Here is a 13484-nt window from a genome sequence, read left to right on the forward strand (position 1 = left end):
ACCACGGCTAACAAGACTGTAGCGGAAGCAAAGCCTGTAGGATCCATTCACCATGAATGCGTGCAACACGGGGTGGACATGCGGTGAGATGGAAAGTTGAGCAACGCCGGCATTCGGCAGGGCTTGTGCTTCGTCCTCAACCGCATGTTGCAGATGTGTCATGACGGGTGCCGCAATGCATCAAGGACCGCTCGCAAGTATGCCAGCTGCGAACACTTGCCGCTTTTTCCGCTGGGGCTGCTCCATGGGCCGACAGCAGGCCGGCCTTTACCGCAGTAATAATAATAATAATAATAATAATAATAATAATAATAATAATAATAATAATAATAATAATAATAATAATAATAATAATAATAATAATAATAATAATAATAATAATAATTGGTTTGGGGGAAAGTCGAAATTATTCCGGAGCCATCCACTACGGCACCTCTTCTTCCTTTCTTCTTTCACTCCCTCCTTTATCCCTTCCCTTACGGCGTGGTTCAGGTGTCCAACGATATATGAGACAGATACTGCGCCATTTCCTTTCCCCAAAAACCAATTATTATTATTATTATTAAAGTAAAATGGTGCAGTATCTTTCTGATATATCGTTGGACACCTGAACCGCGCCGGAAGGGAGGGGATAAAGGAGGGAGTGAAAGAAGAAAGGAAGAATGAGGTGCCGTAGTGGAGGGCTCCGGAATAATTTCGACCACCTGGGGATCTTTTAAAGTGCACTGACATCGCACAGCACACGGGCGCCTTAGCGTTTTTCCTCCATAAAAACGCAGCCGCCGCGGTCGGGTTTTACCGCAGTGCATGTTGCACTACTCATAATGGTGCCTACTGAAGCGTTTTTTTGTTTCGCAGACTAACTAAATTAAGTGATCAGGCCAATAATATCTGTGTTTACATTAGCTAGCGCATACTGCGTTTGCTTTGTACGCATTAACCGCACGTATACATATTACAGCCTTGGAGGGCACTGTCGCTGCTGAGAATATATACATTAAGCAGGCTGCGCCGCGACACATAAACACTGGCTGGGAACGGTGCTCCGTGCAGGCTCAAATTACACGTGGTGCGGGCCTCTCGCGCATGAAGACTGCGTTGGCTTTGCTCGAGTGCGCAATTTGCGTGGCATCAGCGCGGTGCATTCTGGGCAAGCTTAGAACTGTGGAGGCCACGCAGTCCAGAAAGCTGGAAGATGCACTAGCCTGAAAAATTAGACCTGCAGGTCAGTTCTTGTTCATTATAACCGCGAACAAGACTACGACAAAAGACAGGAGACGACAAGCGGTTGTGTCGTGTTCTGCCTTTCGTTTTTCTGCTGCTTCTTATAATCAACTGGTAGATGCATGGACAGAAAAGAGCACTATAACCTTGATCAAGACATGGTAGTCATGTTTAGTATGAGTGTATAGGGTTAAAACGGGACATTTTAGGAAATTTGGGAAGTAAGAGCTTTGCTATCCTGACCATCTGGTCATGCTGCGAGGACATGCTTATGCAACAGGTTCTGAAGCTTATTTTGATCATGGACAGCATGGGCAGAAACACGTGGCGTAAGTGCCCGGCATAGAAAAATCACACTTGAGAAAGAAAGAACCAGCTCGTGTTTTTTTTTTTTGTCTTCAACCAAAAAGCAACAGCAGCAGACGCGCGAAAAGACGGCTAAGGTCGTTCTTTGTGGGCCATAATTAATTAGTAGATTGCAAATGTCATGCAAACTGTAACACATATATTCGATTAGGGGTATACCGTGTGCCTAGAACGTGACAATCAAGAGTTTAGCACGCGCAGTCGTAGAGGTATGCCTGATTACCAGATGCCTGCTGCGCAGGCGCTGTGGTAGCTGTGCACCACGCCTGACCGCGCAGCTGCCACTGTGCGTGCACAACAGGCATCCGGTAATCCGGTCCACCTATCCGATGCACATCTACGCTATAGTCGGATACAACTCAAGAACAAAGCGGCTTTTCCCCGTCAAAGGACCCCCTTTAAACCAATGGCGTCGGCCGGTTCTCATGACCCTGCTAGAGTGAGAATGCAGGGAGGGAACTGTCCCCTTTCGTCTGCCACTCCCTGCATGTCACTCCAGCAGGCTCATGAGAATGGGCCGACTCCACTCGCTTCAAGCCCCATTCAAGCCCCATCCCTCTTATACAAGACGACACGCGTCACGCTTTTCGCAAGACGTCCGCATCGATCGTGAAAGACGCCTCGTTTGAAAATAGTGGCAGGAACTCAACATTGTTTCGAACAGACCCGAAGGCATAGCTCGGCGTCTCAATCAGTGTCAGCCGCCCGCTCGAAACGGTTACGCACTGACTACGCCAGATCACTGCGTGCGCGAAAACTTTTTTCGCACTTGTTGGAAAGAGCTGATATTACGACATGTTCCGGTAGAGACTTAGCGGAAGTCATCACGTACACCTGCCCTTGAGCTGCTGCGAGCATGCTACGCCCTGGCGAAAACTCAGTGATGCACAAAACTTATTAGAAAACTTGACGGAACACTTAAGCTCCGCCTTAAGGACATGCATAACGCGATAGCATAATGAGTTGATTCCCATATATGCAGAAAGTCATTCTTCACTTTACATTCATATATCCCTGGGAGTCCTCATACCCCTATTGGCGCAGTGGTGCAGCGTTTAAGCGATGCGCTACTACCCTGTTATGGCAGGTGCTCCCAGCGATGGGCCTTATTGTGCGGCCCAGGTTGTCCTCCCCGAGCGACTAATCATTAATTCAACTGCCACCTGCCACGGTGAGCAGTTTGTTAACTATCCGGTGGGCAGGTTGTGATGGCGCCGCAAGGTCATGTGACCTAGGCGGCCCACCTGCTTCCTAGGTTGCCCTCTCGGGACCACCTGCTCTGGCAGAGCCATGCCCGTGATCTTTCGCTCTTCAACGCCGACCTAGGATTTTCTGGGTAACGGGGCCTTTAACGCTATAGCGTTAAAACGCAGTCTGTGGTGAAAATTGCGGTTTCATAGCAAACAGATGTTATCTGGGGAACATTTGTTTGCTACAGGCATGCAATACGGGCTTTGATTGCATCAGCATCGAAAGTTGGCTATAGTCGTACCGAAGGCGAAATGAGACAATGCTTATATTTACAACGACTACTGTCAAAGTATACTGATCGAGTCTTTGTAATGTGCTGTGTACATCATATGATGCATGGGCCGCTCTGCAATTTCTCTCTCTCTCTCTCTCTAAAATGGCATGCGCGTGTCGGGTCGTATAAATAACCTGAGTGTGGCCTTGTTTCGCTAAGCATAGATGCTAGCACCATGCTAGTTTTTTTTTTTTGCCTGTGTCACTGGAATGTAATCTGTATTGTGATATGTTTGTTATGCTCTGCGTGAATTGTTTGAGCTCCAGATTTTTTTTTTCTTTAGCTTTTGACCGCCCACTTCATCCATTAGAGTGCGTGAACAAGGACTCAATTCGCCCTGGACTTATATTCATTTTGTTACGTTTTGTTTTCGGTTCGGCTGTTGTTCATTTAAAGAGACGAGTAGCCGGCTCCGCCTAAGGATTCCAATGACTTAAAATTATAAACAACAGCGAAGAAACAAAACAAGAAGTTGGCGACACGCGAAGAAGTCGCACCGTCTTTTGTACTCTCATTTTTAATTATAAAATGCTCCAAGTTCCCACGTGTCTGCCTTAACTCAGATGCCAGCATCTCCTTTTCATGCGCTTTAAAATTTTTAAAAATGAAACAGCTAGGTTAGCACGAAGTAAAGAATACGGCTGCTTGCTCCAAGCAAGCAACAAAAATACCGCTCTGGTTTCATACTCGCAACATGTTTAAATTTTGTAATCCTCGGGCTTTAGTTGCGTGAGTGCCGCATCTGTACGATGGAGCTAACCGAAGCTTTGGGTATTGCGCAAACATATCGGCTTATTGCGTGTGCCCCTACCACGCCAGTCTACACTACTTTTCACCGCGCCGCATGCCTGCTCGGAGGGAACTCCGGCAAAATGGTGATAGTTGGCGACGCATAAAAGGATTCTGTCAGCAGCACTGACATTGCTGTTGTACTAATAAACACGAATTTCCACGACACATTAGCGGACGGCTTTTCCGATACTCATTCGAACCTGAGACAGGATTGAAATCTGAGCGAGCCGGGTAACGTTCATATCAAGGTATGTGTATGTGCACGTGCAGTTTCTCTATCCGTTCGAAATTCGATTCCCGCATCTGTTGCTGTGTTGTATATCTATAAAACAGTCGAAGTCAAGAGGACAAAATGGGCTTGGGCAGGGCATGTAATGCGAATGAAAGATAACCGCTGGTCCTTAAGGGTAACGGAGTGGATTCAAAGAGAATGCAAACGTAGCAGACGGCGGCAGAAAGTTAGGTGGGCGGATGAGACTAAGAAGTTTGCGGGGATGCGGTGGCCACAGCTGGCAAAGGACAGGGTTAATTGGAGAGACATGGGAGAGGCCTTTGCCTTGCAGTGGGCGTTGTCAGGCTAATGATGATGATGATTATAACAGACGAGCCGAATCTGCACAAGTTAGACACCTAAAAGCGCCAGGCCTCAGTAATCGACTGCATTTAATTTTGTTTTTATTGTATGAGGCAGGGCCACGCTGAACAAATGAAAATGGTATGGTTCTGGTTTTTTTTTTGGGGGGGGGGGGAAGGAAATGGCGCAGTATCAGTCTCATATATCGTTGGACACCTGAACCGCTCCGTAAGGGAAGGGATAAAGGAGGGAGTGAAAGAAGAAAGGAAGACAGAGGTGCCGTAGTGGAGGGCTCCGGCACATAATTTCGACCACCTAAATGAGAATTGGTTTTGAAGATAGCAAACACGTAGCAACCGGCTAACTTCTCGGTGGGTACCTCGACCACGCAGTCAGGGAAGGAAGAAAAGAAAAAGAAAGAGAGAAATGCCGTAGAGGGGGGGGGGGGGGGGGGGCTGCGGAGTAATTTCGACCACCTGAGGACATTTAACGTGCACTGACACCGCACAGTGCACGGGCGCCTTTTGTGTTTCGCCTCCACCGAAACGCGGTCGCCGCGGTCGGGTTCGAACTCTAATACTCCTGCTCAGTCTAGCCGAGCGCCCTAAACCCTGAGCCACTGGGGCGGGTGCGCTGACATTGCACAGCTCACTTCCGCCTTTTTCCGTTTCGCAGTGGCGGTAGGGCAGTGTCTGAAGTGTCTCGTCAGCAAGGCGCTGCCGACTGGGTCTTGAGCCAACATGGAGACGTCGGCTTCAATGACACGCGGAGTTTACTACGCCGCCGTGTTATAAAAAATGGCAGGTTTTTAATGTAGTTCAACCGAGCAGGAAATGCGAAAGCACTTGACGCAACACCGCCTCAGAGGCACCCACATGCAAGGTCTTATCGTCAGCTGCTATTGGCAGCCGCGCGCGAGGAGTGGGGAGGTGCCGATTCCGCGCTTTGACGGAGCAGCCGCGCCAATGGCCTCCGCCGCTGGCGCTCCGTTAATGGTTGAAGCTCGCTAAAAATGCGACGTAGCGTGCGGAGGCTTTCCAAGCACTGCTCTGGCACCGCCGGGCATCCCTGCCCCAAACGCGCAACTGCCGCTGACGTTCCCGTTCAGGGCGCACAAGCGTCTTGGCGCACTGCTAATTTCACCGAGCGCGCCGCCGTCCCCGGTGTGCTCGTCGAAAGATAAACGCCCCGTAATGTTATCGGAGAGCAGCAGCGTAGCGTGCTGCCAGGGTCTGCTCTGCGGAAGCCGACGAAAGCGCGAAGGAAGGAGCCAGTAAGAAAAGCGAACGCTTTAATAAAGTGGCTTTTGTAGCGAAAGCTACACTACGCTAGCCGGAGCGACTTCGCCCGTCTTGGCCATCTGCTCCTACTGCGCAAGCGCGAGTATCGCCTCATGTGCGCCGCGCGTGACGTCACAGCTGCGCCGCCGCCTCGCCCCCTCCCCCGCTGCGCGTTGACGCCACGACTAGCTATGCGCCTTACTGCGCATGCGCGTGGGGTCTAATGAATACGGGTGGCGACGCGATCGGCCGTCAGTTGCAAGCCATGGAAGAGGAGCCTTGCTCGTTGCGGCAGCAACGCAGTCTTCGGGAAATGAAATCGACGGACCCCGAAGTCGTTGCCCGGGCTGTTCGGCACGACTCACAGGCTGACATCAGTTCGGCTCAATCAGTTAGTGGCTCCTTTCGCTCCGTATACTAGGCATAGCAGAGCTAAGCCACCGCTAATTTTTTTTTTTTTTAACAGAGGCAAGTGGCAATCGGACGGCGTCACGTGCGCAGTTCTTTATCGAAGCATAAAATTCTGGTGCGCGTTAGAATCCAGCAACTACGTAAATGCAGAAACGTGGACGAGACAAACCTCGCAAACAAGGTATCCGGCTTGTTTAGACGGCGCACAGTCTGAGCTACATTTCGCCGTCGTGCGTTCGACAAGTCTCATGCAACGCGACTGACGATGACTTCAAGTTCTTCGCACAAAAAAGCGCTCATAAAACGCAGCACACACAGCAACTGCCGCGATCTCTGGTGGTTATCGGTTTTTCTCAAGGGATTACGAACACATCGAAGCGTTCTGGCTGGGATGTGGTGTGCTCCGCTGCGCAAAAGCCGAAAAGTGGAACGCACACACCGGTAATCCGGAGTGTTATAATCCTCTTAGCAACGCGGTAATCCACATTTGCCTTGCAAAACGGCCAGCGTCGTTTACAGCACTCCCCTGACAAGCGCTGAAGTTATTATTGCATTGACCGTGCATAAACTGCAGTGTAAGCTCAATAACAAATTATAACAAAGTAAAAAGAATAGAGCAGCTTCGCCGCCCCTTCTAAGTTGGTACCTCGTTTACATGCAGCCTCAATTGCTTTTGTACTAAAAGACACAGATGATTGTAAATATTAGGGGCACGTCACGCGCCGGAAACTGCGGGAACAGTTTAAGCGGCCAGCTGTGGTTTTTGTTACAGCGAGTGAACCGTCTTTTCCGACTACATCGTGATTAGCCAACTTTTTCTTTGGTCTTCAACTACAATCTGTTATGGGCTCATTCCTTCTTGTTGTTACCGATGTTCTCAATTTTCTAAACGCTTTGAGGTTTTGGTCACTCGGTTACGCCCAGTCGAAAAAGGAGCGACAGAACCGTGTCAAAAATGCTACAAAATATTCTGTAGCTTTGCCGTAACGACATATTTTCTCTTGTTTGGTAGCATTTTTCTGCGCTATTGTAATTTTTTTCTGCAATGCTTTTCTGGAGTACATTTGTGTAGTAAGTGCACAAAATTTGTTGTTGCTACAAGTTATTGGCCAAAAACATTACAGAAAATCTGTTGTAAGGACAGAAAATCAGTGCAGTTACGAATACATTGATTTTGTGTCCTGCCACTTTTCCAGGCTGTATCTGATTTTTTTTATTTGCGCTAGTAACTCCACGTGGCAGAATTTAAGGCTGTATTTGCTGACAAAATTTTCGCAGCGTGAGGAACAGTGAAGTGCATAAAGAGAGAATGGAAGTTGAAAAGTTTTCAAACCTACAATGATTTCGCAACCGAACTGAACCGAAGCCACTGTGCTGCTTGTATTACATATCTGCAACTTCATTGCAAGCGTAGGCTCCTTCGTTCTCCGATAATAATAATAATAATAATAATAATAATAATAATAATAATAATAATAATAATAATAATAATAATAATAATAATAATAATAATAATAATAATAATAATAATAATAATAATAATTGGTTTTTGGTGGAAAGGAAATGGCGCAGTATCTGTCTCATATATCGTTGGACACCTGAACCGCGCCGTAAGGGAAGGGATAAAGGAGGGAGTGAAAGAAGAAAGGAAGAAAGAGGTGCCGTAGTAGAGGGCTCCGGAATAATTTCGACCACCTGGGGATCTTTAACGTGCACTGACATCGCACAGCACACGGGCGCTTTTAGCGTTCTGCCTCCACAAAAACACAGCCGCCGCGGTCGGGTTCGAACCCGGGAACTCCGGATCAGTAGTCGAGCGCCCTAACCACTGAGCCACCGCGGCGGGTCCGATAATAAACTCACGCTTGGATTTCCATGGTAACGGCTTAGCTGGCGGGAATTCTCATCGCACAGCTTTGTCGAGCGCGGGAGATAAACTTACTCGTGAAACTATGCACGGGCGATGAGTTTCATCTGACCCTGAGCGGGCATCAAGTGTATTAGAGGACAAATCCTCCCTCCTACGCAGGGATTTCCTGCAGGAGTGACGCTGGTCTCAAGATCGACTGCTGAAGCAGTCGCCAGAGCAACGCACAAGTAAGCGGAAAATGAGCTGGGCAATCGATCACTTTCACGAGCGCTCAACGCGCATGCGCGGGCCCCCTTTCCGCCCCCGTGTCGCGTTCCGTCTTCAGGCGTTCCAAGCGCGGTGGTAAACACACCGCAAGAAACGACGAGGATTCCCGCGGCGAGTGCAGAAAAGGAAAACAACAACCACGTGACTGCCTGGTCAAAGTGGGAGGAGAGAAAAAAAAACAGGAAAAACCGGAAGCCAGGTCGTTATAAAACCGTCGCGTCGCAGCTTAACTTAAATAGCCGTCGCACTTTCTTCAATCGGCTTAAGTCCGGATGAGGGAACGTTTAGTTCGATTTCATTTGATAGCTTTAGAAACACTGTGACGGGTGTTACGTAAGGATGAGGTCACATGTGCAGTGTGCGGTAAAAGTTTCCAGGCCACATGCAGGGTCCGCTTTTCAGCAGTACATTGTGGCACCTTTTTTTAATGGATATAAGTGTATTCGTTATTCGTTAATACATACAGTAAACGAGTATAATGTAACGAATGTTACAGTAGTATGCCCTAAGAACAAGATCGTCGGAGAGAACAAAGCAGGGGATGTAAAATTACAAGCAATGGGAGCTGTGTACGAAGCCTTTAGTACAAACGCCAACAATTCACTAATGATACACACGAAAAAAAAAAAGAAATGGTGACACAAAAGCATAAGTCATTAATACAAAATTTGCACAGTGTCAGGATAAGCATAAAGGGAGATATAGCACGCAAGCATGTGGGAACGAGGAATGAATCTTTATTGCGAAGTGCGCCGGTATTTATACCTGCAACTCTTGGGCTGAGACATGCGCAGTGGTCGTCTTGTGCGCGCATGTAGCTGACGGTGCACACTGCTACATGGGACTGAGGACTGCTCTATCCAATTATTGTTATCAGTAAAAATTGATTTTCTGGCTCTTTCTGGCAATGCTAATGTTTGTCCAGCAGCAAAACTGGATTTAAAACCTTTCCGCCAGTCGACTCAGACTTGCGATGGTCTCACCGAAAAGAACGGATTGCCGCAGTTTTAAAGTGAATGGCGTTGTGTAGCCTCCGTGATTCGCGAAAAAAACGATGACGTCGCGCTGTTTATACTTGCGAAATCGACCGGTGGAGGCAACACCTGCATTTCGATTCTTTCTTTACTTTTCAGCTTATAAAACCTGCATTTTCAGTGAGAATGGTCTCCTTGTGATTACAGCGCGGTACTCTGTCGATACATCCGACTTCTACTTGTCATCGGTGTTTCTCTAAAGCGCCGTGGACTACGCCACAGCGTTTTGCTGCAGTATAGTTGCCTGCTCACTGCGGCATCTCACACGTGATGGATATGCAGATGGTGCGGAGAGCGCAGTGAACTTTTCCATAAGTGTGGTGAGTTGGGCTTGTTGGCACTGTTTCATTCGAGGCGATCGCCGTTCCTTTCCCTCGGAGTGATGAAGCGAGACCACTCGCGATTGACCCTCTGTGATGTGAGCCATGCGGATCGTCAATACGGTCGCCTTCGATGCATCGACTCCACCTGTGATTTACACATGCCGCGTTACCTGGACAGGCGAGCCCGTACTTGCCTCCACCGGATCCGCCTTGATGTAGCGTACATTATTTCCTCTCCAAAAACGAATTCTCCAACAGTTCACTATACTGAGCATGTGTGGTGTGCGCGATAACCTTCAACACTTAACTGAGCTGCAGTAATTTTATACAACATGCCGCTGCACGCTGTAAATTGTATAGGTCTCCGAGAGGATACTCTACCACAGCGTGGCGAATGTGCGTACTTGGCCCCTGGCGTGAAGCAGCGTCGGTATTACGTGCTGTGAAAGGCATCTTAAAATTTCTTAAGGTCACGACTCTTATACACGTCCCGTGATAGTGCTTTGTATGTGTGTGCGGGATAGTTTTTGGGCGAGTGTGTCCTCGTTTGGAGTAGCCTGCCAAGACATAGATTACCAAGCTAACCTCTCCAGTGTTCTTCTCCGCCTACTCCTCCTCACATATGAACACTATATCGTCAACATTTTTTCTCAGGGGACCGCGAAAAGTCCGTGAGTTTTTTTCTTGCTTGCCTTATCTCTCTTTTCTGTATTGTCCGCTGCGTAAACGTGTGTCCCGCGGCAGCGGCTAAAGCCGGATATATAACACAAGAACGAAGCGGCTAATGTCCCTCAAAGGAGGCCTTCCAGCCAATGGCGTCGACAGATTCTTATGACGTGGTGGTTAATCCCCTTGTACCTGCTAGGCTGACACCGCAGTAGATGACAGATGAAAGGGGATTAACCACGGCGTAATCGGATTAACCGCTGGGTCATGAAAATCGGTCGACGCCATTGGCTGGATGGTAGGCCTTCTTTAAAGGTGGTACGATGCAACAGGTTATCTTTTCAGTTGCGATCTTTCTTTGAGCATGCACGCTTCTGCTAGCCTTGTTTCCGTGTCGTCGCTTGTGTTCGCGTATATCAGAAAGACTCCAAGTTAGGGAGTTTTAGAATAGGGGAATCCTATCGATCAGATGCCTAGGGGAATAGCGGGGCGCCATGTGCGCATGTCGGGTTATTGTTCTGAGCACGCGCACTGGAACTCCGCTATTCCCCTGTCTCCCTATTCGATAGGGCCCGTCTATTCTAAAACCCCCTATTGTTCGCGAGGCCTACCCGTGGTGTAACGAAACGACCGTTTATCGGCGCCGGTGACAACGCAAGCGCAGGAAGGGTCTCAGTCGTGACGTCATTTCGCAGGACACCATGCGAGGCTTCGGGTTTCCCTCTAACGGCAGCGACACCAAATGCAGTTCACAGCTCGAGCGCTCTGCACAAATTCGACGCTGAGTGCATACGTCGTTAACGCCGTGCGACAGTGCCTTTGTATGCGGACTATGCAGCACTCCAGCAGGCCTTCTGCATACCTTGTACGAGGCTGTCGACATTTTCCGAAAAAAAAAGTTTACAGACAAAACTAAATAAAATATAACAGTATATCGTGCATTCTTTCGTCTTGCCTGTTCCTTTCTACAACATCGCAGCTGCTGCTGCAACCATTGTTCGCGACCTCCTGAGACCAACACTTAATGCCACATAGCCGACTGCGACACTTCTGTAGAACTTGTGTATGCATGAGTAGCTCTACACTAAAGACTGGCTTGAGTTGGTTTGAGACCTGCTGTGCTCTGCTTGTCGTGTGTCAGTAACCAAGGCATTTGTTGGGACATGGAGTATTCATTTTTTGTCAAAAAGATTGCCTCGAAGGTTTGCAGTGCTTGTTCGTTCATTCCTCAAAAATGCAGGCACGCGCGGCTCCATCGCTTTGTTTGTGATGCAAGACGCGACCAAATTTTTCTCGATTGGTCGCAGCCACGCGTAGCTTCTTCAGAAGGGTAGCGGATCGGGCTCGATATTCGGGCTCGATATTGTTGTCGTTGCTTTTCGTATTTTACCTCGAAAAGTTCTTTGTCGGCTTTAAATGTTGCTATCGCCGTCGCCGATTTGTTCAGTTCTCTGTGGGCCCGTCAGCCCAATAAAGGGTCTGACTTTCGAGCCAGTTCAGTTTGCTCATTCACTGTCCACTGAAAGTTCGATATTGTTGTCGTTGCTTTTCGTATTTTACCTCCAAAAGTTCTTTGTCGGCGTTAAATGTTGCTATCGCCGCCGCTGAGTTGTTCAGTTCTTTGTGGGCCCGTCAGCCCAATAAAGGGTCTGACTTTCGAGCCAGTTCAGTTTGCTCATTCACTGTCCACTGAAAGTTCGATATTGTTGTCGTTGCTTTTCGTATTTTACCTCCAAAAGTTCTTTGTCGGCTTTAAATGTTGCTATCGCCGCCGCTGAGTTGTTCAGTTCTTTGTGGGCCCGTCAGCCCAATAAAGGGTCTGACTTTCGAGCCAGTTCAGTTTGCTCATTCACTGTCCACTGAAAGTTCGATATTGTTGTCGTTGCTTTTCGTATTTTACCTCCAAAAGTTCTTTGTCGGCTTTAAATGTTGCTATCGCCGCCGCTGAGTTGTTCAGTTCTTTGTGGGCCCGTCAGCCCAATAAAGGGTCTGACTTTCGAGCCAGTTCAGTTTGCTCATTCACTGTCCACTGAAAGTTCGATATTGTTGTCGTTGCTTTTCGTATTTTACCTCCAAAAGTTCTTTGTCGGCTTTAAATGTTGCTATCGCCGCCGCTGAGTTGTTCAGTTCTTTGTGGGCCCGTCAGCCCAATAAAGGGTCTGACAAATTTCGAGTCAGTTCAGTTTGCTCATTCACTGTCCACTGAAAGAGGGACTTGAAAACACAGTGTAGAGAGGACGTTTGCAATGCGTTTTTAGTTTTGCCCTTTCATTGTATTCTTCCATGGCATTTATTATTACAATAACAAATCAACTCCAACACTCCCAGACTTGCGTTTAGCGATATCTGACGCGCCCGCCGCGATGGCTTGGTGGTGAGGGTGCTCGGCTACTGATCCGGAGTTCCCGGGTTCGAACCCGACCGCGGCGGCTGCGTTTTTGTGGAGGCAAAACGCTAAGGCGCCCGTGTGCTGTGCGATGTCAGTGAACGTTAAAGATCCCCAGGTGGTCGAAATTATTCCGGAGCCCTCCACTACGACGCCTCTTTCTTGCTTTCTTCTTTCACTCCCTCCTTCATCCCTTCCCTTACGGCACGGTTCAGGTGTCCATCGATATATATGAGACAGATGCTGCGCCATTTCCTTTCCCCAAAAAGCCAATTATTAAACCAATTATCTGACAACGCGAACTTGAATTTTGTAGCCGCCACGTCTGCACTCCTCTGTAATTCGTTCCCGGTTAACGAGAATGAAAACAGACATTCGTAATCCAGCACATTTTATATGATTCAGCCTAACGCAGCGTCCAGCTTATGTATACAGGAACTGTATCATGCGTGATGACGCATACCGCTTAGCGCGAGCTGCCCTTTTTCAGAAACTAATTGGTATTTACTCTTTCTCGCTATTGTTATTACATACGTTCTATTAAAAACAACATCAAACTGCTGGCTCCGGCCATTGACATTGGTTGTTCTTCGCTTCGAGTCCCTGTAAGATAATAATAATAATAAAAACTCATTGGATGGTTACCACTGTGTAACGCGATATTCAGTGAGAGCTATTTGCGGTGGTAAATATAATATGTATCCGGTTTCTTCTCTTGCAGAATGCGCGTGATGTCACCAGCCGCCGTTCGTGACATGAGTTCGGA

This window comes from Amblyomma americanum, chromosome 2, assembly GCF_052857255.1.
Source record: "Amblyomma americanum isolate KBUSLIRL-KWMA chromosome 2, ASM5285725v1, whole genome shotgun sequence".
NCBI classification, from domain to species: domain Eukaryota; kingdom Metazoa; phylum Arthropoda; class Arachnida; order Ixodida; family Ixodidae; genus Amblyomma; species Amblyomma americanum.